Genomic DNA, 21881 nt, shown 5'->3' with positions numbered 1-21881 from the left:
ATAATAATAATAATAATAATAAAAGCTAACACTTCCTGAGTGCTTACCGTGGGCCAAGCACAGTTCTGTGCATGTATTAACCCATTTATTTTAGAAAAACATCTTTCTAAAGATGTTTTAGAGCATAGAGCATAGAGTTCTGTGGGATGCTCTATATGCCAAGCTAAGGAATGTAGGCATGTTTTGCTGACGGTGGGAAGTTTTTGAGCAGGTATTGTTACGAAGTAAAAGAGAAGAATCAGAATTGCTTTGATGGGGGGCCTGAAGACCCCCTGAAATTTCGAGTAATAGTCACACTATTTGTGTGACTAGCCATATATGTCTTTTGGGGGGGGGGGTCTTTTTTAAATTTTATTTTTTTATCTAAATTCAATTAATTAACATAGTGTTCATTATTAGTTTCAGAGGTAGAGTTCAGTTGATTCATCAGTCTTACATAATAACCCAGGGTTCATTACATCACGTGCCTTCCTCATCCTGTCATCCAATTACCCCACCCCCATGCCCTTCCCCTCCAGCAACCCTCAGTTTGTTTCCTGTGATTAAGAGTCTCTTATGGTTTGTCTCCCTCTCTGATTTTGTCTTGTTTTATTTTTCCCTGGTTTGTTTCCTTTAGTAACCAGAATCATGCTGTATGTATTGTTCTTTGATGTGCTTGTTGGAAATGTTCTCAGCCTAGCACACTCCTTTTATCCATTATCCATTCCACAGAATTGAAATTGTGGAAGACTTCACAAATTTGCGTGTCATCCTTGCACAGGGTCCATGCTCTTCATCTCTGTGTCGTTCCAATTTTAGTATATGTGCCGCTGAAGCGAGCATAGCCATATTTGTCTTTTTCTGGGGACAGCCAATAACTTCTACCCAATCTTAAAGGCTGAGACTTCAAATGAGACGAAGAATCACTGACTTAGCCATTTCCAGCCTAGATGAGCCGCAACATAGTAGTAACATTGAAGGAAAAAGGGGTCCCAGGGAAAGCAGGAAAGGAGGTGGGGTTGGCTGGAGGAGTAGCCACAATCACTTGCCTCTGCGATCCATTGCTCTGACGAGGATGCTCAACGTGGACCTTCCAGTGAACACTAGAGATAGAGAACGCAGCCCTCCAGTGGCTGTGTGAGCAGCAGCTGCAGGCAGGGACCTGACCTCCATCACAAGCTGGAATTTGAATGACATTGTCAAGGAAAACAGAAAAGAAGGCCAAGGACAGATCTTTGAATGTATTTAATCTGTCTGCTGTGCCTTTTCCTAAGTGCTTTCTGACATTATTTTTCTCTATGCAGGAAATTCACATTTTGAACTTTAGTTCCTAAAATACATTAAATCACACTGTGGCAGGACAGGAGGGCACGCACATAATGACTACTTATGTGGTTCACTTCTCATCGGAGGAAATTATCTTCTCAAAACGATGGGGTGCTCCTGACCCTGTTAGAAAGAGTGTGGGTATTTTTGAGCTAAGTTAGGAAGTGTGTAGGATAATTGTTATCACTCAGTGGTGGAATCTCAGGAACCCACAGAATTTCTCCTTTCTCTGGAGAGGAAGAAAAAGATACCTGTTACTCTTTCCCTGCTCATGCCAGGAAAGCTACTTAAAATATTTGAGTTGAGGGGTGCCTGGGTGGCTCAATGGGTTAAAGCCTCTGCCTTTGTCTCAGGTCCTGGGATTGAGCCCCACATGGGGCCCTCTGCTCAGCGGGGAGCCGGCTTCCCCCTCTCCCTCTGCCTGCCTCTCTGCCTACTTGTGATCTCTGTCTGTCAAATAAATTAATAAAATCTTTAAAAAAAAAAGAATATTTGAGTTGATACAAATTGATAGCTTCTGTCCCCAATCAATGGTCCCACCCTAACTGTACTGCCATGTGGCGATACCTCGAAGAATAGTCAATATTTTCCCAAGAGTCTGTAGAATTTTATGTGGGTATGTGATTTCAAGAAGAAAGGAGCAGCAGTTCTAATCAGTCACACCCAGAAACTACTTAGTTGTCAACCTCATGGAACTCTGTAGAAACAGTAAAATGTCTGTAAATGACCATGTCACCATAGCTAACATGTATTAAGTGCTTGCTTACTTTTTATCAGACACTGAATTAAGGCCATATATTCATTATTCATTTAATCAGCACAAAAATCCCATAAGGTAACTTTTGTTTATGGGTCTGATTTTATGGATGCAGAAATTGACACCTAGTGAACAAAATTCATGTTCCTAACTACTGCCAGTCTATTCCTGCTTTCCTCTGGGGCAGGACCCCTCTGCAGACCTTCACAAAGCTGCAATCCAGCCTTGAGGCCTGAGCCATCCATTCAAGCGGGCCATCGTAAACACCCTTTGATCTTTCGTACACATGAACTCTGCTTACCTAGGCATCCTTCTGGTTCTGAACTTTGACTGTCTGGATCTAAGTGTCCTTACCTTCGTGTGAACTTCAAACATTACTGGCTTCCCTTAGAAGGCAGCTAGGTTTGGTCCACTATCTAAAGACGTTGGGGGCACCACTAAAGAAACGGGGGCCTGAATTAAACACACCCCCAGCAGTGAGGCCGGTCCTAAGAAAACACTCAGCTTCTGTAGGCAGACAGAAAAAATGCTGACAGATTCGAGATATGGAGATGTACACTCAGGGGTGCAAGGGAGCTAGATCACTGAAGGGGAACATGAAGATGGGCAAGACTAGGTGTTGTAGGGCAAACGGCACAGCCCAGAACATCAGAGGCTTCCTGATTGGTGCGAAATTCCAGAAGGGTCAATATTTAAGAACCAAGACAGGTGTCATGGGATGGACTTTCCCCACTTGTAACCCCTGTTATGGGTTGAATTTTGTCTCTTCAAAATTCATATATTGGAGTCCCAAGCTCCAGTACCTTGGAGTGTGATCTTGTTTGGAAATAGGGTCCTTACAGATGTCATACGTTAAGATGAAGCCATTATGGGGGCTGGGGGCTAATCCAATATGACTGTTGTCCTCACAACCTTACAAAAAGAGATAATTTGACAAAGACACACACAGAGAGAATGTCATGGGAGAGGGGCACCTGGGTGGCTCAGTGGGTTAAGCCTTTGCCTTCAGCTCAGGTCATGATCTCAGGGTCCTGGGATCGAGCATCAGGCTCTCTGCTCAGTGGGGAGCCTGCTTTCCCCCCTCTGCCTGGCTCTCTGCCACTTGTGATCTCTCTGTCAAATAAATAAATAAAATCTTTTAAAAAAAAAAAAAAGAAGAATGTCATGGGTGAGGGAAGGCAGAGATCAGGGTGATGCTTCTACAAGCCAAGAAATGCCAAAGAAGGCCAGCAAACCCCAGAAACTAGGAGAGGCACAAAATGGAATCTTCCTTATAGTCCTCAGAAAGCATCAGTGCTGCTGACCCCCGGGTCTCAGACCTCTAGCTTCGGGAACTGCGAGACAATAAGCGTCTGTTGTCGAAGCCACCCAGTTTGTGGTACTTTGTAACACAGCCCTCACAAACCAACACCGTCCCTTTCTCTAAAATTGTAGATCTGTTCCATTCTACTTCTGGCCGCTCTAATCCTGGTTTCCTGAACTGAGTCCTCAGAAGAAGCTTATGGAAGCCAAGAGCTTTTCAATCAAAATGGCTCCTGCAGAGTTTGCAAGGTACGCAGAGCTCATTGGAAGTCAGCAGGCAGAGTGCCATGGATTTCTCCGACCCTGCCTTTGCACTGTGAGGACACTCTGTCCTCTAGGCACCAGGGCTTCAAGGAGGGGGTCCCCAGTGTGGATCTGGGTACTAACTCTCTCACGGATCAAAATATTCAACGCCAAGTCTGGAACAGGGTTTTGGCTTAACCTGACTCCTGAAAGTCTTTTGTTCTCAGCTTCTCTCCCCTTTCGTTGTCATCAGGCTGTTACCAATTTGCCTGTAGTCACCTGATGAAGGCAGCAGGTTTCCATGGTTACCTACAAGCATGCAGCCAGGTGTCATTCCTCAGAGGCTGCTGGATAAAGCCAATAACAGGGTCTCTGGCACAATAAAAAGGACCTGGATCCGATGATCAAAATGGGGTTCTGGGGACAACTGGGTCTCAGAAGCAAGTCAGAAGCCCAGGAATGAGAGCTGGGCATGAAGGCAGAGGCAGAACAGCAATCCTCCAGTAAGTACTACCGGCTGCCGGCTGCAGACCTCTTGCTATGACCCTGGTGCTACACCCTGCCACTTCACGTACATTATTTCCTTTTGGCCCTTGGTTACTAAAGCCTTCTGTTTTAACGAAGAAGGAACTGAGTTTTACGTGACGTATTAAAGATCACTGAGCAGCTGGTAGGTCAGAGAAAGGATTTGAACCCAGGTGCGGAAGAGCTTCCATCTATCCCAGCAGATCTGCTTTCTGTTCTTGTCCACCCCACAGGCTGCTATGCACAGGCTATCGACAGCCTCCCTTGCCCCTCGCTGCCGCTGCGTCTGTTACTGGAAAGCCCTGCAGATAAAGGGGGAGGAAGGGAGAGGCTACTTCCTGCTGGTTATGCCCCAGGACAGCTGCTTTTCCAGAATCCTCTTCTATATTTCTCTCCTTGTGGCTGTGAGTTTGGGGCTGCTATTTTTGGCAGTTACTGCTCTTTCCCTTGTGGTTGCCCCGGACCACTCTTTTGTCGGAAAATCCTTAAACCATCTTCTTTCTAATGAGACCCTGACTGGGACAGCAGGTCTGACAGGTTGCTGGTGTCGAGTCCCCGAGTGTTGGGCCCATGCTCCTTAAACCCCTGCAGCTACAGACAGGACTGGTCTCTGAGATTTGGGGCTGTGGGAAGGTATGCTGAATCTGAGGTTGTCCAGTGGTTTGAGGTATGCAGAGGGGCCACAGCACAGACTAGAGAATTAAGCAGGTCTGATACTCACCTCTAAGGACTTTCACTTCTCGGGTGGCCTTTCCTGTCCCAGCAGTTCCCTAGTGATGAGTTACGACAGTGAGTCTTGCTAACTGTATATTCTGAGTGAATAGTCCCCTCCAGACGACTCTCTCTTCAGACACCAGCTCCAATTTTATGGGTTCCCAGGAGCATCCTCACTTCAGACTAGCTGGCTATACGTTCAGAGGGTTCTATGACCTCCCTCAATTCTATAATTTGCTAGAACAACACACTATACTTAGCACTATACTTATGATTACTGTTTTCGTTTGTTTGTTTGTTTGTTTTACATTTTATTTATTTGTCAGAGAGAAAGAGAGCACAAGCAGGGAGGCAGCAGGCAGAGGGAGAAGAAGTCTCCCCACTGAGCAAAGAGCCCAGGCCCCTGGGCTGGTGACGTGAGCAGAAGGCAGACACTTAACTGACTGAGCCACGCAGGCTCCCCACTTTCCATTACTGTTTTATTACAGCACAAGAATACAAATTAAAACCAGTTAAGAAAGAGACACAAGGGCAGAGTCCAGGAGGGGTCCAAACATAGAGCTTCTGGTCCTCTTCTTCCCATGGGGTCATGGAGTCCCAATCACGGATGTGTGACAGTGTGCTCATAACATTGCCAACAAGGGAAGTTTACCCAAGACTTTAGAGTTTTTACTGGGGCTTGATCATATACTGCCTGTGAGATCAATGCAGTTGATAGGCCGTTTCCAGAAGAGGATTTAACTTGAAATCAGGTTTAGGGTTAGGCATGAGGTCATAAGATAAAAGTGACTCTGGATAACATGCAGAGGACTAAAGTACAAGCTCTTGGTTATGATTAAAAATGTACTGGAGGGGCTCCTGGGTGGCTCAGTGACTAAGCCTCTGCCTTCAGCTCAGGTCATGATCCCAGAGTCCTGGGATCGAGCCCCGCATTGGGCTCTCTGCTCGGCAGGGAGCCTGCTTCCTCCTCTCTCTCTGCCTGCCTCTCTGCCTACTTGTGATCTCCGTTTGTCAAATAAATAGATAAAATCTTTTTTTAAAAATGTACTGGAAGTAGAAAAAAAATACTGATCCTGGTCTTTTTGGGCAGTAGGAGGTCACTGCAAGTGGGTGAAAGAGGTCTTTGTTAAGTCTACGGATTAAATGAAGCTGAAACATTTCTGTGCATTGTTTTTTCTGACCTGGGCATAAATTCACTCTGCAGTTCTCTTTTTTCTACATTTTTCATATCTCACGGACAACTTATCCCTTTATTTTTAGGTTCATTTCTATTTTTATACATGTAACTCATGTCTATAATAATATGAAAGTTGCCTAGATTTCTAATAAAAAAAAAAAATCAGTCCCCTGCCACATCTCTCTAAACCTCCCAATTCTACTCCCCAGAGGCAATCACTTTAACTCTTTTAGCTGTTTTTTTCTAATATATATTCCTCTTTCTAAATAGAATATTCTATTTAACTTCTTGACTGATTTAGATACAATCTACTGACTCCCCACGATGGTAGATAAGGATTTCTTTTCTCCATACCACCTTTCCCATTTTCCTTTTCCCTATGTTCCCTGCATAAGCACATCAACAATTTTTGTTATACCAATGGCAAGTGTTTTTCATTATTATAGCCACGCAAATGCCGGTGACCAACAAGCCAAGTTGCTTTCCCAACCACACCTCCCTTCTTCAATAGTTTTCATTTATCCTATGTTAAAAATTGTCATGTGTTTTCCTTTGCTTATTTGTCCATGAACCCATCCAATTTTTCTCAAACATTTCAGTATCTCATCATCTACATACCAACAATATGCCCCAAATATTTGCATATGCCACTTCCACAGTTTTCCCAGCGCTCCCCCAGAATCTTCCTTTGTGCTCCTATATGGGCAGAATGTTCTCTGGAGCTGTACACAGCTGCCAATCTGGAAATTCCTAGCCTTTTATTTTATGTGTTGCTAAAGTGTTAAAAAAAAAAAAAAACCACTGATGCTCATATACTATACATTCTAAAGTGTCTTTTTCATAATAAATCCCTATTTGAATTTTAAATTATAATCTGATAATTCCCTGTTTTGAAAACTAGAAAATAAAAGAAATGAATGAAGCATTACATCTGCCATTCTGCTTTTTTCTATTCTAACAGAATCCTTGGATAACCCCATGGTAGGTAAAGGAAAATTTCTCTTCATGAAACTTCCAGATAACAAATGATAAAAGCATGTTTGAAATAAAATACCACCATTTTGTAATTCTTCTTTTTTTCGTTTTATTATGTAGGCTCCGCACCCAGCATGGAGGCCAACACGTGGCTTGAAGTCATGATTCTGAGATCAAGACCTGAGGTGAGATCAAGAGTCAGGTATTTAACTGACTGAACCACCCAGTGCCCCACCATTTTGTAATTCTCTTTCTTCTTCTTTTTAAGAAATTTATTTATTTATTTATTTGAGAGAGAGGGCACGTGTGCACGCACAGGGGGAGGGAGAGAATCTCAAGCAGACTCCACGCTAACCACAGAGCCCCAGGCAGGGCTCAATCTCAAAACTCAAGATCATGACCTGAGCTGAAACCAAGAGATGATCATTCAACTGACTGAGCCATGCAGCTGCTGCCCACATTGCAATTCTTTTTTAATATTTTATTTATTTGTCAGAGAGAGAGAGAGAGAGAGAGCACAAGCACGTAGAGCAGGAGGCAGAGGGAGAAGCAGGCTCCCCTCTGAGCAGGGAGCCTGATGCTGGACTCAATCCCTAGATCCTGGGATCATGACCTGAGCTGAAGGCAGACACTTTAACAACTGAACCACCCAGGTGTCCCCCATTTTGTAATTCTTAACAAACTAATGGATCTAGTCACTGAGCATCAGTGACTGGTGATGTCATGAGAAGAAAACCAGATATTATGTGTGTCCCAGTGAAAGAACTCAATACCACCTATAAAGTGGAGTTGGTTAAAAAAATAAATAAATAAAACTTGAATCTGATTAAGCATCGATATCCAATTAACAATATACAGGAAATACATATTAAAATTAAAAACAAAACAAAAAAAATCACAAAAAAAACAAGGGGCACCTGGGTGGCTCAGGTTCATGATCCCAGGGTCCTGGAATCAAGCCCCTCATCGGGCTCCTTGCCCTGTGGGAGCCTGCTTCTCCCTCTCCCTCTGCTGCTCCCCCTGCTTGCGCTTTCTCTTGCTCTCTGTCAAATAAATGAATAAAATCTTAAAAAAAAGAACTCAAGCAAAATTGCACCTCAGGGTGCAGGCAGCAAAATCCAGATTATGGGAAATGTTAGGACAAATAACCTGGTTTATTCAACTAATAAGTTGCAAAGAAGAGAAAAATGGGATGGTAATGGAATTTAAAATTTAAAGAGATTTAAAAGGCATAATCTACATTACAATATGTGGTCCTTATTTTGGTTTTGGTACAACTAAAAAAAATTATGACATTCATTTATGAGACATTGGAAATTTAAATGCTAAACATTTGATTATTTTGAGATTATTATTAATAATTCAGGTTGATCAAATTGTTTAATGAAATTCTTATCTTTGGGGCGCCTGGGTAGCTCAGTCTGTTAAGCGTCCAACTCTTGGTTTCAGCTCAGGTTGTGGTCTTGGGCTCGTGGGATCGCTGGGAGTTGACATCCATGCTCAATGGGGATTTCTCTGCTTGGAATTTCTCTCCCACTCTCTCTGCCCCACCCCACCTCCCCACTCACTCGGGAGCATGCATGCTCTCTCTCTCTCTCTCAAATAAAAAAAAATTCTTATCCTTTTGAAAATACCTAGAAGCACTCTGAACCCTGGATTATTGGGGATTTTTGTGAGGCATCATCACATAGGTATGATGGATCTTCTCTGGATTGGAGAATGGGGGGTGGGGGGAAGAGGGGCTGAAATTTCCAAGCCTTTAATCATGGCTTGGTCTTTCTTGTCACCATCCAGGAACCCACCAAGAGTCACCTCATGAGAATAAAAGATATTCCTATCACCGAGAAAATGACAAAAATCTTTGGAGCTCTATGTCAGGAACCAGGGTCTAAGACTACATGTTAGAACAAAAAATTCCCCTCCTACCCCCTGTTTACAAGAGTTTTAGGAGTTTTGTGCCAGGAACCAAGGGCAGAGATCAATATATATATATATTTCTTATTTTTTTCTTTTTTATTCCATAAAATGGTATCTCACTTTTAACATTGTGATACAACTTCCAAGATTTTGTTGTGATGATACCTTATTAAAAAAATAACAGCGGGGCTCCTGGGTGGCTCAGTGGGTTAAGCCTCTGCCTTCAGCTCAGGTCATGATCCCAGGGTCCTGGGATTGAGCCCCGCATCGGGCTCTCTGCTCAGCAGGGAGCCTGCTTCCCTTCCTTTCTCTCTGTCTGCCTCTCTGCCTACTTGTGATCTCTGTCTGTCAAATAAATAAAATTTAGGAAAAAAAAATAACAGCATCAGTGATCCCAATAGTTAACATATATGGAGTCCCAGGCACTGTGTTAAAAGCTTTCTGTGCATTATCTCATTCAGTGCTCACCACCTATGAGGCTGATATTATTATTGGCTCTATTTCATAAACGAGGAAACTAAGGCCCTATTTCAAGTCCGTGGAAAGTCCCAGCCTCCCACCCAAGGACATTTAAGTGCAGAGCCTGTGCTTTTAACCTCTAAGCTGTCCTTCCTCCTAATTAGGAAATTAGGTTTGAGCAAGATCATTTATTTGTTTATACCACTGCCTTGTTCCAGAAAGGATTTCAGGCATCTGGTTAAGTAACTCGTCCAAGATCACCCAGACAATAAGTGGAAGGGCCAGGCATCAAATCTCTTTTTCTCATGAACTGTATAAACCAAGTGAGATAACACAGACGTAGACTCACATCATATATTTCCCCATAAACATGGGAAGGGGAAATGGGGACATTTTCTTTGGCTGGTTTTCATTTTCATTCTGGTTAGACATGTTCTCAGCCTTAAGAGTCCCTTGCATTATCTTTAGAGAAAGAATGAATAGGACAAGAGGGATTCCACAATAACAGGACTGGGCAGTTCCGAGAGGGGCTGCCCATGACAAGTCGATGGAAGCAAGAGGCCCAAGACTATGGTGAGAGACATGCTTGGTACATGCAGGCAGTCTGTAAACACGGCTTAGTAAATACAGTCTTCAGGAGGAAAGGGGAGAGAGAAAGAGCAAAGAGAGGGTAGTCTAAGGAGACAAAAGAGAGGAGCCATCTGTTCTGGAAAGTGGGGAGAAGGCAAAGTGGTGAGGGTTGGGAGGGCACTTATACCTGTTCAAGTGTGAGAATAAAAATAATAATTGAATTTGGTTGTGCACGGTTTCAAAGAAGAAAAGTATGAAAGGAAAACACCACCCAAACAGCCGTCTTTTTAAAACTGTGTGTCCTAAAAGTCACTTATCTCAACTCAAGAACAGTCCCTGAAAATCTGAGCAATTGAGTTTTGTCAATCCCTCTGGGTTCTCTCTTCTTGAGTCCAGCATTGCCCTTCTTAAGGCAAATACTTAATCCATTTTTTTTTTACCCCTAAGACTCAGTCCACATGAGGTTGTATAAAGAACTATCTTTTCTTGGCAACAACCTGAAAAATAAATAGAATGAAATATATACTCATTCTTTTTTCTATGCATAAAAAGTGAAACATTCATTTGTTTTCAGTTTGAATTATTGTAAAAACATCACAGGATTTGTTCTTAATCTTTCTCTCTCTCTCTCTTTCTCTTTCTTTCTTTCTTCCTCTCTCTCTTTCTTTCTTCCATCCTCTTTCTTTCTTTCTTTCTTTCTTTCCTTTTAATGAAGGAGCCTGTCTCAACTTAGTATCCTTAACCAAACATGCTTTAGTCTCAGGGCAAGAACTGGCTATAAAGAAAATACGGTTCTTTTAATAGCAGCTCTTTTGCCCCGGCTGTTCACGGAAAGCTAACTATGAAGGCAAGTTGCATTTGAAACTTCTCATTAAGAACCATGATGTTTTACTTAAGTTGTACTGTGCCCCTTGGATAATGTGAAACAGAAGTCACTTATTGAGAGGCAGGGATAGGAAGAGGAAATGGCTGACCTATAACTAGAGTTCTCCAAAGGTGGTAGGTATATTTATTAATCTCTTGGGACCTATATTCAGTCAGCAACTTGAGCTGCCTAGCACGTGTGTTGAGTAATGTTTAAATCGTTAGAGTGCACATATAGGAATTTAGCATTGCCGAAATTTATTATTTTTTTGCCATCCCTCCTCTCTAGACATTTCCTTTTTTGCCTAAACTATGCAAATAACATTAAAAAAAAAAAAGACAACTCAATTCAGTCTTGGCGGATAGAATCCTGTGGAATATTGATCCTTAGAACTTCTCTTTTGCACCAGACATGGACAAAGAGTCCTCTGTTCTCAGTCAATTAATCCAGGGCAAAGAAATTTCCATATCTCCTGTGTTTAGTGCAGAGTTGTTCCTTCTTTTTTCAAAGGTGACATAATGTATATGTTTATTTTTAAATATATGTATATTCCATTTTTTAAAGGTAAGTAATTTAATCTTGTTTTAAGGATTCAAAAAACACTTCTCTGAGGTAATGGAAGGAGTTGCAAATTCTTCAAAATAAATGACAAAACCATCGTGTTCTAGAAATACATAGAAAATGCAGATCATAGGAAATGCAACATTATGATCACCAGTGTCTAAAAGCCTGACCTCCCTTAAATTTAATCCCTCACTGACTACTTTGTAAAGCCTCAGGTCCAATGCAAACATCAGCCCTGACACAAATGCAACAGAGTCACAGATGTATTAGCCTTAACTGCCCGATAAAATGATTTGAGACCTAGAAGATGTGTGCCCTGGTACTATTTTTAAAAATTATGACTGGTAAGATAGTCTCAGCTCTGAGAAGTCGTGAAAGAAAAATGACTCATTCCATAAAGGCATTTTATAAGGCAAGTGGATTTAGAATATAATGGTGACATTTAGTCATTATAAAGGAGATAATTTCATGAAGACTAATTTGATATTTATAACAGCATCATTGTCAATTAAATTTTTGTAAAGAGTAAAAGTGAATCAAAGGTCCTTGGTGAGCAAAGAAAGATGAAGTGGGAGCTCTGTAACGGGTTAGTTAGAGGTTAGAAGAGAAGAAGGAAAACAGAGGGAGGATTGTACTAATTGTTGCAGTTTTTCGTTTCTAATTCCGCTGATGCTTGGGTGGCATCACAGCATTGTAGCAGAATCAAAGCCCTTAGGATTATATAAATATATACAAGTCCAGGAGTCTATGGCCAAATTGTCTTGTGGATTTCATTGTCGCCTTTATTTTTCTCTTTGGATTACCCATCTCTTGTACTAGTTTTTCTTGTGCAAAGCTTCCTGAAGAGTTTGTTTTGTTACAATTTTTGGTTAGTGACCCGTCCTTGAGAGACAGTTGTTTACTACATTCTAAAAAGCCACACACAAGGAGTGTCTCCATTGTTCTTCGCTTACACATTCCAATCTATTCAAATTGTGGGCCAACTTGTTTTTCTATTGTTTGCAGTCTATAGCCTCGTATATCCTGCATTACCTTCTGAGGACAATGCAGGTATTGTAAATGTCAGAAACATACGTAAGTAATCCAACACTGTTGTATAACATATTGTGCCAAGAATGTATTTTTCACACATGTGTGTTAGTGAAGAAATAAAACCCTGAAAGTGAAGTATTTTCTATTAGGCTACTTAATACAGAAATGGTGAGTGCCCTGGAGCAAAAATTAATTGATGTTTAGGCATAACCGAGTGACTTTTAATTGAAACCCGGCTTATTTTACCAGGGCAAATCTGGGAGCTAAATCACATTTTGAGTTATGGATTTATGACCAGAGTAAGTTTATGCTGAATTAGCTTTTATAGAATGTTCTTTCTTATAAAAATAGCATTAGCTCCAAAACATATATTCTTTGGTCAGTTTATTGCACCCAAAACAAAATTACTGAAATTTGACAATAGCATGAAACATTCACCTTAATTAATAATCGTACATATTTGAGAGTAAATTATGTTTAATAATTGTTTCCTAAGGTCCCAACACCACCAGAGCAGCAAACAACTATTTCATTTTTAGGACAGAGAATATGAAGCTTTATCCCTTAATTATGAAGGCTAAGTTTTACTGAAACTGTTCAGTGGTCCCCCTTTATCTGCCGTCTTGCTTTCTGCCATTTCAGTTTCCTGCAGTCAGCTATCATCTGGAAGCAAATGATCTTTCTGATGGATTCTCAGAACGTCCATAGCAGTCTAACACTATGTCACAACACCTACATCATTTACCTCGCTTCGTCTCCTCACATAGGCATCCTAATTTCACATCATCAGGAGAAGAGAGGTAAGTATAGTGATGTGGGAAACAAAGACAGAAGAAAAATTATTAAATTTCCTTACTACTCACAACCCACTGACAAGTCCTTGAAATGAGCTGTGTGACATTCCTCTAGGGACTCAACTGCCTCGAGGTTGACACTTTGCTGAGGGCAAAAGGCAATCCTAGCGTGACACCCCTCCACACCCATCCTGTAAGCGTATTTTAACATACAAAAATTCCTTTGGAAACTTTCTTTATCTCTACCTCCCAAGATAGATGTTGACAATCATCCCCCAAGCAGATGGTCCACCGATATACATCTGAAGGGTCTCATGATTGTGGTTTTATGAGATGGCAATAAATGACCTTTCCTAATAATATCTAACCCTCTCAAGGTCCTGGAAACCTTTCTTCCAAAATTCCTTAGAGACTTACGCTATCTCTAACCCCCTTCCAACTTGAAAGTATATAATGGGCCACTCTTCCTGACCCCAGCACACCTCTTTCTGCCCATGGGGTCCTGTCCCCATGCTTTAATAAAATCACCTTTTTGCGCCAAAGACATCTCAAAAATTCTTTCTTGGCAATTGACTTCAAATCCTCACGTCTTTCCTACATCATGTAATACAATATTTTGAGAGAGAGAAACCACATTCACATAACTTTTATTACAGCATAGTGTTATAATTACTCTATTTCATAATTAGTCTGCAGTTACTCTTACGTGCCTCATTTGCATATTAAACTGTATTGAAGAAAAGGCAAGATGGTGGAGGAGTAGGAGAACTGAATTTTACCTCGGCCCAGGAATTCAGCTAGATAGTTATCAAACCATTCTGAACACCTACAAACTCAACAGGAGATCAAAGAAAAGAAGAGCAGCAATTCTACGAACAGAAAAGCCACCACTTTTCTGGTGGTGGGACCAGAAGGTAGGACTTGTGGAGAAGTGAATCTGACATGACATATGGGAGGCTAGACCACAGGGGAAAGGGAGGGAGTCTCTGTTAGTCGGCTCGGGGCAAGTGATAGAACAGCGGAGCACAAAATCGGAACTTTTAGAAGTCTGCTCTGCAGTGGCATGTCGCTAAAGTGGCTAAGTGGGGGTGGGGGGTAGGGAGGATGGGGAGAAACCCTCCCTGGGACAGTGTGGTCTCAAGACCCTCAGGGTCACAGAAAGACTGCGGTGCCTGAGTGCAGCAGAGCTCCCAGGTATCAGAGCGGGGAAGCCAGCTGCAAAGAGCTGAGGAGGGGGCTATCAGCTTGGGGTTGCCATAAACCATGATCCCTGGCACACTCAGACCACTGCTCTTTGAGCAGGGACCCCACAAGTGGCAGATCCGGGGAGACTTACCTCCCTTCCTTCCCCTGGGGGAGCGGCGCGGGAGTGCCTGGCAGGAACCTGATGGGTTTGGACACTCCAAATGGGGCCATGCGCAAGAGATAGAAATACTCAGTCATAGGCTGGGTGAGCACGGAGTGCGGCCATTGACGAGGAAGACAGGATGGATTGACTGCTTTTCTCTGAGGGCTCACTGAGCAAGGGGGCCCTGAACTCTCAGCTCCTCCAGGTCAGAGATTAGGAAGCCGCCATTTTCATTCTCCTCCTCCAAAGTGGTATGGAAAGCGTTCAGGGAACAAAAGCTCTGAGAGGGAACCCCAGCAGATTACATAGCCTGGCCTCTGATAAGGGCAGTGCAGTTCCGCCTTGGTCAAAGACATTTGAGGATCACTGCAACAGACCCCTGCCCCAGAAGATCACATCCAGCCAAGACCAAGTTCACCAATCAATGAGAACTGCTGAACTCCAGACCTAGGGAAATACAGCACGTAGAATTCATGGCTTCCCCCCTCCATGATTCTTCAGTCTTTTAAAGTCAAATTTTTAAAGTTTTATTTCTTTTTTCTTTTTTTAAAAATTTTTTCCTATTTTAACCAACATCTTATCTTATCAATACCCTTTTAAAAAATCTTTTTAAATTTTCATTTTTACAGTCATATTCTATCCCTTCATTGTATTTAAATTTATTTTTTGTATATGTGTAAGTTTTTCTTTATTTTAAATTTTGGGATATAGTTTCTTTTCTTTTCTTTTTTTTTAAGATTTTATTTATTTATTTGACAGACAGAGATCACAAGTAGGCAGAGAGGCAGGCAGAGAGAGAGAGGAGGAAGCAGGCTCCCTGCTGAGCAGAGTCCGATACAGGGCTTGATCCCAGGACACTGGGATCATGACCTGAGCGGAAGGCAGAGGCTTTAACCCACTGAGCCACCCAGGTGCCCCTGGGATATAGTTTTTTCTAACAGACCAAAATAGACCCTCAGTCTAGTGTAGGGCTTTGTTCTAGTCTCCTGTCCAATCACATTCTCTGCTCTCCATCTTTTTCTTTACATTTTTTTCTCTTTTTCAACCAACTTTTTTTTTTTTAGATTTTATTTATTTATTTGACAGAGAGAGAGATCACAAGCAGGCAGAGAGACAGGCAGAAAGAGAGGGAGAAGCAGGCTCCCTGCTGAGCTGAGAGCCTGATGCAGGGCTCAATCCCAGGACCCTGAGATCATGACCTGAGCCGAAGGCAGAGGCTTAACCCACTGAGCCACCCAGGTGCCCCTTCAACTAACTTTTTATCTTATTGATTCTGTTTTTAAATTTTCATCTTTACAGTCATATTCCATCCCTTCATTGTATTTACCCTTATTTTGTGTGTATGTGTGTATAAAATTTAAAATTTTGGGAAGCAGTTTCTTCTAACAGACCCATATATACCCAAAATCCAGTGTGTGGGTTTGTTCTTTTCACCAGCCCGATCATATTTTTTTTTCCCTTCTTCCCCCTCCCCACCCCCAGTTGTGGGTCTCTTCTGATTTGTTTAGTGTATATTTTCCTGGGGGTCATTATTACCCTTTTAGCATTTTGTTCTCTCATGCATCTATTCATCTCTGGACAAAATGACAAAGCAGAAAAAAATCATCTCAAAAAAAAGAACAAGAGGCAGTACCAACTTCCAGGGACCTAAACAATACAGACACTAGTAAGAGGTTGAAACTAGAGTTTATAGTTTATATACCTATAAACTATAGTTTGTAGATACATAAACTATATATCTATAGTTATATATAACTGTAGGTTAGTTATATATAATATATATAAAGATTTAGCTGGGCTTGAAAAAAGCATAGAAAATACTAGAGAATCCCTTTCTGAAGAAATAAAAGAACTAAAATCTAAGCAAGTTGAAATAAAAAAGACTATTAATGAGGTGCAATAAAAAAATGGAGCCTCTTACTGTTAGGATAAATGAACCAGAAGAGAGAAATAATGATATAGAAGACCAAGTCATGGAGAATAAAGAAGCTGAGAAAAAGAGAGATAAACAACTACTGGATCATGAGGGGAGAATTCAAGATATAAATGATACCATAAGATGAAACAATATTAGCAGGACACCTGGGTGGCTCAGTTGGTTAAGCGGCTGCCTTCAGCTCAGGTCATGATCCCAGCGTCCTGGGATCAAGTCCCACATCGGGCTCCTTTCTCGGCAGGGAGCCTGCTTCGCCCTCTGCCTCTGCCTGCAACTCTGTCTGCCTGTGCTTGCTCTCTCTCTCTCTAATAAATAAATAAAATCTTTAAAAAAAAAGATGAAACAATATTAGAATAATTGGGATCCTGGAAGAAGAAGAAAGAGAGAGGGAGGGCAGAAAGTAAGTATATTGGCACAAATTATAGCAGAGAACTTCCCTAATTTGGGGAAGGAAACAATCATTAAAATCCATAATGCACAAAGAACCCCCACCAAAATCAATAAAAATAGTTCAACACCCCGTCACCTAATAGTAAAATTAACAAGTCTCTCACTAGATGCAGAAAAAGCACTTGACAAAGTACAGCATCCTTTCTTGATCAAAACTCTTCACAGTGTAGGGACAGAGGGTACATATCTCAATATCATAAAAGCCATCCATGAAAAACCCACAGCAAATATCATTCTCAATGGGGAAAAACTGAGAACATTTTCCCTAAGGTCAGGAACACAGCAGTGCTGTCCAGTCTCACCACTGCTATTCAACATAGTACCAAAAACCCTAGCCTCAGCTCTCAGACAACAAAAAGAAACAAAAGGCATTGTAATTGGCAAAGAAGTCAAACTCTCACTCTTTGAGGATGATATGATACTTTATGTAGAAAACACAAAAGACTCCACCCCAAAACCACTAGAACTCATACAGGAATTCGGTGAAGTGTCAGGATAAAAAAATCAGTGCACAGAAATCAGTTGCATTTCTATACACCAACAAGACAGAAGAAAGAGACATTAAGGAGCTGATCCCATTTATAACTGCACCCAAAACCATAAGATACCTAGGAATAAACCTAACCAAAGAGGCAAAGACTCTGTACTCAGAAAACTATACTCATGAAAGAAATTGAGGAAGACACAAAGAAATGGAAAAACATTCCATGCTCATGGATTGAAAGAACAAATATTGTGAAAATGTCTATACTATCTAGAGAAATCTACACATTTAATGCAATCTCTATCAAAATACCATCAACTTTTTTCACATAACTGGAACAAATAATCCTAAAATTTGTATGGATCCAGAAAAGACCCGGAATAACCAGAGGAATGTTGAAAAAGAAAAACAAAGCCATTGGCATCACAACTCCGGACTTCAAGCTCTATTACAAAGCTGTAATCATCAAGACAGTACGATACTGGCACAAAAACAGACATATAGATCAATGGAATAGAATGGAGAGCCCAGAAATGGACCCTCAATCTATGGTCAACAAATCTTCAAAAATGCAGGAAAAATTGTCCAGTGGAAAAAAGACAGTCTCTTCAAGAAATGGTGCTGGGAAAATGGACAGCCACATGCAGAAGAATGAAACTGGACCACTTCCTTACACCATACACAAAAATAGACTCAAAATGGATGAAAGACTTCAGTGTGAAACAGGAATCCACCAAAATCCTTGAGGAGAACACAGGCAACAACCTCTTCAACCTCAGCTGCAGCAACTTCTTCCTAGAAACATTGCCACAGACAAGGGAAGCAAGGGCAAAAATGAACTATTAGGACTTCATCAAGATAAAAAGCTTTTGCACAGCAAGAGAAATAGTCAGCAAAACCAAAAGACAACTGACAGAGTGGGAGAAGATATTTGCAAATGACATATCAGATAAAGGGCTAGTATCCACGACCTATGGGGAACTTACCAAACTCAACACCCAAAGAACAAATAATCCAATCAAGAAATGGGCAGAGGACATGAACAGACATTTCTGCAAAGAAGACATCCAAATGGCCAACAGACACATGAAAAAGTGCTCAATATCACTCAGCATCAGGGAAATACAAATCAAAACCACAGTAAGATACCAACTCACACCAGTCAGAATGGCTAAAATGAACAAGTCAGGAAACGACAGGTGTTGGTGAGGATGTGGAGAAAGGGGAACCCTCCTACACTGTTGCTGGGAATGCAAGCTGGTGCAACCACTCTGGAAAACAGCATGGAGGTTCTGCAAAAAGTTGAAAATAGAGTTCCCCTATGACCCAGCAATTGCACTACTGGGTACTTAACCCAAAGATACAAATGTAGTGATCTGAAGGGGCACATGTTCCCCAATGTTTATAGCAGCAATGTCCACAATAGTCAAACTATGGGAAGAGCCTAGATGTCCATCAACAAATGAATGGATAAAGATGTTTTATGTATATACAATGGAATATTATGCAGCCATCAACCCCCCCCATCTTGCCATTTGCAATGACATGGATGGAACTAGAGGCTATTATGCTAAGCGAAATAAGTCAGTCAGAGAAAGGCAAATATCATATGACCTCATTGATTAGAGGAATTTGAGAAACACAGAGGATCATAGGGGAAGGGAGAGAAAAATGAAACAAGATAAAGCCAGAGAAGGAGACAAACCTCAAGAGACTCTTGGTCTCAGAAAACAAACTGAAGGCTGCTGGAGGGCAGTGGGAAGGATGGGGTGGTGGGGTGATGGACGTTGGGGAGGGTATGTGCTATGGTGAGTGCTGTGAGCTGTGTAAGACTGATGAATCACAGACCTGTGCCCCTGGAACAAATAATACATTATATGTTAATTAAAAAAAAAAAGGAGAAGAACCTTAAGAAAAACAAAACAAACAGAAAAAAACCTGCATTGTAGGTACATGTGTATAGGCGTATCTTGTTTTGTTGCACTTCACTTTATTGTGATTCACAAATATGTTTTTTTTTTTAACAAACTGAAGGTTTGTGGCAACCCTGTGGGAAGCAAGTCTGTAGGCTCCATTCTTCCAATAGCATTTGCTCATTTTTTGTCTCTGTGTCACATTTTAGTAATTTTCACAATATTTCAAGCTTTCTCATTATCGTTCTAGTGATCTGTGGTCAGTGATTACCTCACCGAAAGCTCAGATGATGTCTAGCATTTTTTAAAGCAATATTTAAAAATAAAAGTATATACACTGTGGGACACATGGGTGACTCTGTCGGTTAAACATCTGCCTTTGGCTCAGGTCATGATCCCGGGGTCCTGGGATCAAGCATCTCATGGGGCTCCCTGCTCAGCGGGGAGTCTGCTTATCCTTCTCCCTTTGTCTCTCTCCCCAACTTGTGCTCTATTGCTCTCTCTCAAATAAATAAATAAAATCTTAAAAAAAGAGAAAGTATATACATTGGGTTTCTTTAGGCAAAATGCTATTGCACAGTTAATAGACTACAGTACAGTGCAAACATAACTTTTATACACAATGGGAAAACAAAAAACTCATTTGACTTGCTTTATTGCGATATTCCCTTTATTGTGGTGGTCTGGAACTGAACCCACAATATCTCCAAGGTATACGAAGAAACATGGTATATATAGGGTTCAGAACTATCTGCGGTTTCAGGCATCCACTGGGGGTCTTGGAACATAGCCCCACGGGTAAGGGGAGTGGAGAGGAGACTACTGCAGTATATTGTTATAAGACCTATTTTCTTTGTGAGCATCTGTTTTGTATTTTCATTCATTCCTTGGGGTTTGCAGCTCGGTATAATACAAATGGCAAATATATTTATCTAAAAAAAAAAAACAAAAACAAACAAACAACAACAACAAAAACTGACTCTTCTAACTCCCCAGTTGGAATTTTAGAAGATCAAAAGGAAAGTAAGCAATAAATGCTAAATTTTTTAAAGGATAAAAGAGCAGAATGCCTGGCTCATTTACTTCTAATTAAGACCGGCATGAAACCATAAAAATGGAAATGTGCTTATGTAACCCATGGAAATCTAACTAATCGAGAGAAAAAAATCGGCCCTCACTGGATGTGTCAATACAGAGTTTTGCAATATAAGAAAAGAAAAGGTGACCAAAATAATAAGATCCAATGGTAATTTCCTTGTCTTTAAATAGTTTTTCTCTACCACATACAGCTCAGAAACCTGAGCTTACAGACCCAAATGAATTAAGTTAATATCCACAGATGATGGTCTGCCTCTTAGGGGAAAACAACAGTGAACACATTGCACGGAGACATTCATTTGTTCATTCACCCACAAAGTCATTCAGCAGTTAGCATGTGCCAAGCATCGTGCTCAGTTTCCCCAAGTGCCAAATGCCTAATGGAATAGAGTGAATTATCGAGACTCTGCAGTGAAATGGTAAGTGTAAGTGTAGATTGCCTTTCATTTCCAGCTCATCGTTTCATTGAAATTCATACTCTTTTAGACGTTTTCTCTCATACCGAAAGCTAAATATAATTTTTTAGAAAAAGTTTAATTTTAGATCTTCCACTGTATAGACGCAGTCTGAAAATGTTCTTTCACATTGTCCCAAGTGAATTATCCCTTGTTTTCAGGTCTGTGTTCTGAGGCTGTCAGGCCTCTGTCAAAGCCTTGTTTAAGCCACGGTCTGTTGAAAGGGTTAGTGAGATTGCTGTGGATGTTAAGATCATGTGGGTCAGTGTTATTACTTTGATCAGAGATTTTTACCCAATCAAGAGAACCAAATCTGACATCTATTCAAAGTAATGGATCAGTTGGTGGCAATATCTACTCTTCTTTCTGGGTTATCTGCTTATGTACCTGTCACTGCTAATCTCTTTTTCTGGTCTAAAAAAATTAGACTTCTTGGCATCCCTCTTGAGCCTTCCCCCACTGTCTGCAATAGTCTCTGTTAGTATTCAGATAAGACTTTCTAGATTTGTTTTTGTTTTGTTTTGTTTTTAGTTTAGAGTTGGACCCTCGTTTTAGCTCCTTGATTTGAATTCTCTAATTCTGGTGAAATAGGATTCTCCAGTATTAAATCAAGATGTCTCCAGGGTAACAGAGCAGAGAAGTGATAAGATATGCTAAATTAGGCGGTGAGCCATTTCAAATATTATGTAGAAAGCAAGCAACCAGGAATAATCAAAGGCACCATAGAATTTCAAAGGAGGGTACTCCTTGAATGAACATATATTGAAGAAATAAAATGCATGTAGAACAGAGCCAGACATATTATCTTTTGTGAAACAAAGAAAAGGGGGGGGGGGGAATATATTCATATTTGATTATATTTGCATGAAGAAACAATGGAAGAATAAACCCAAAACAATAAAAATTATTATCCATTAAGTGAAAGAGCTGGAATGGGGCAAGGGGAGAGTGGAATTTGTGTATACAATTTTATTTAGTTTTGAATTTTGAATAATGAA

The 21881-nt window shown here is 41.0% G+C and overlaps 1 non-coding gene across 1 annotated transcript; it reads right to left on the bottom strand.

Annotated features, from left to right (window-relative positions):
• Positions 1-715: 715 nt before the first annotated feature.
• LOC123930326 lies at positions 716-822 on the bottom strand. The gene has a single exon (XR_006816046.1). It is a non-coding gene; the product is annotated as a U6 spliceosomal RNA (small nuclear RNA).
• Positions 823-21881: the final 21059 nt, after the last annotated feature.

Source organism: Meles meles, chromosome 18 (genome assembly GCF_922984935.1).
Source record: "Meles meles chromosome 18, mMelMel3.1 paternal haplotype, whole genome shotgun sequence".
Lineage (NCBI taxonomy): Eukaryota > Metazoa > Chordata > Mammalia > Carnivora > Mustelidae > Meles > Meles meles.
The sequence above is the reverse complement of the archived record's forward strand: the minus strand, read 5'-3'. Positions and strand labels throughout refer to the sequence as shown.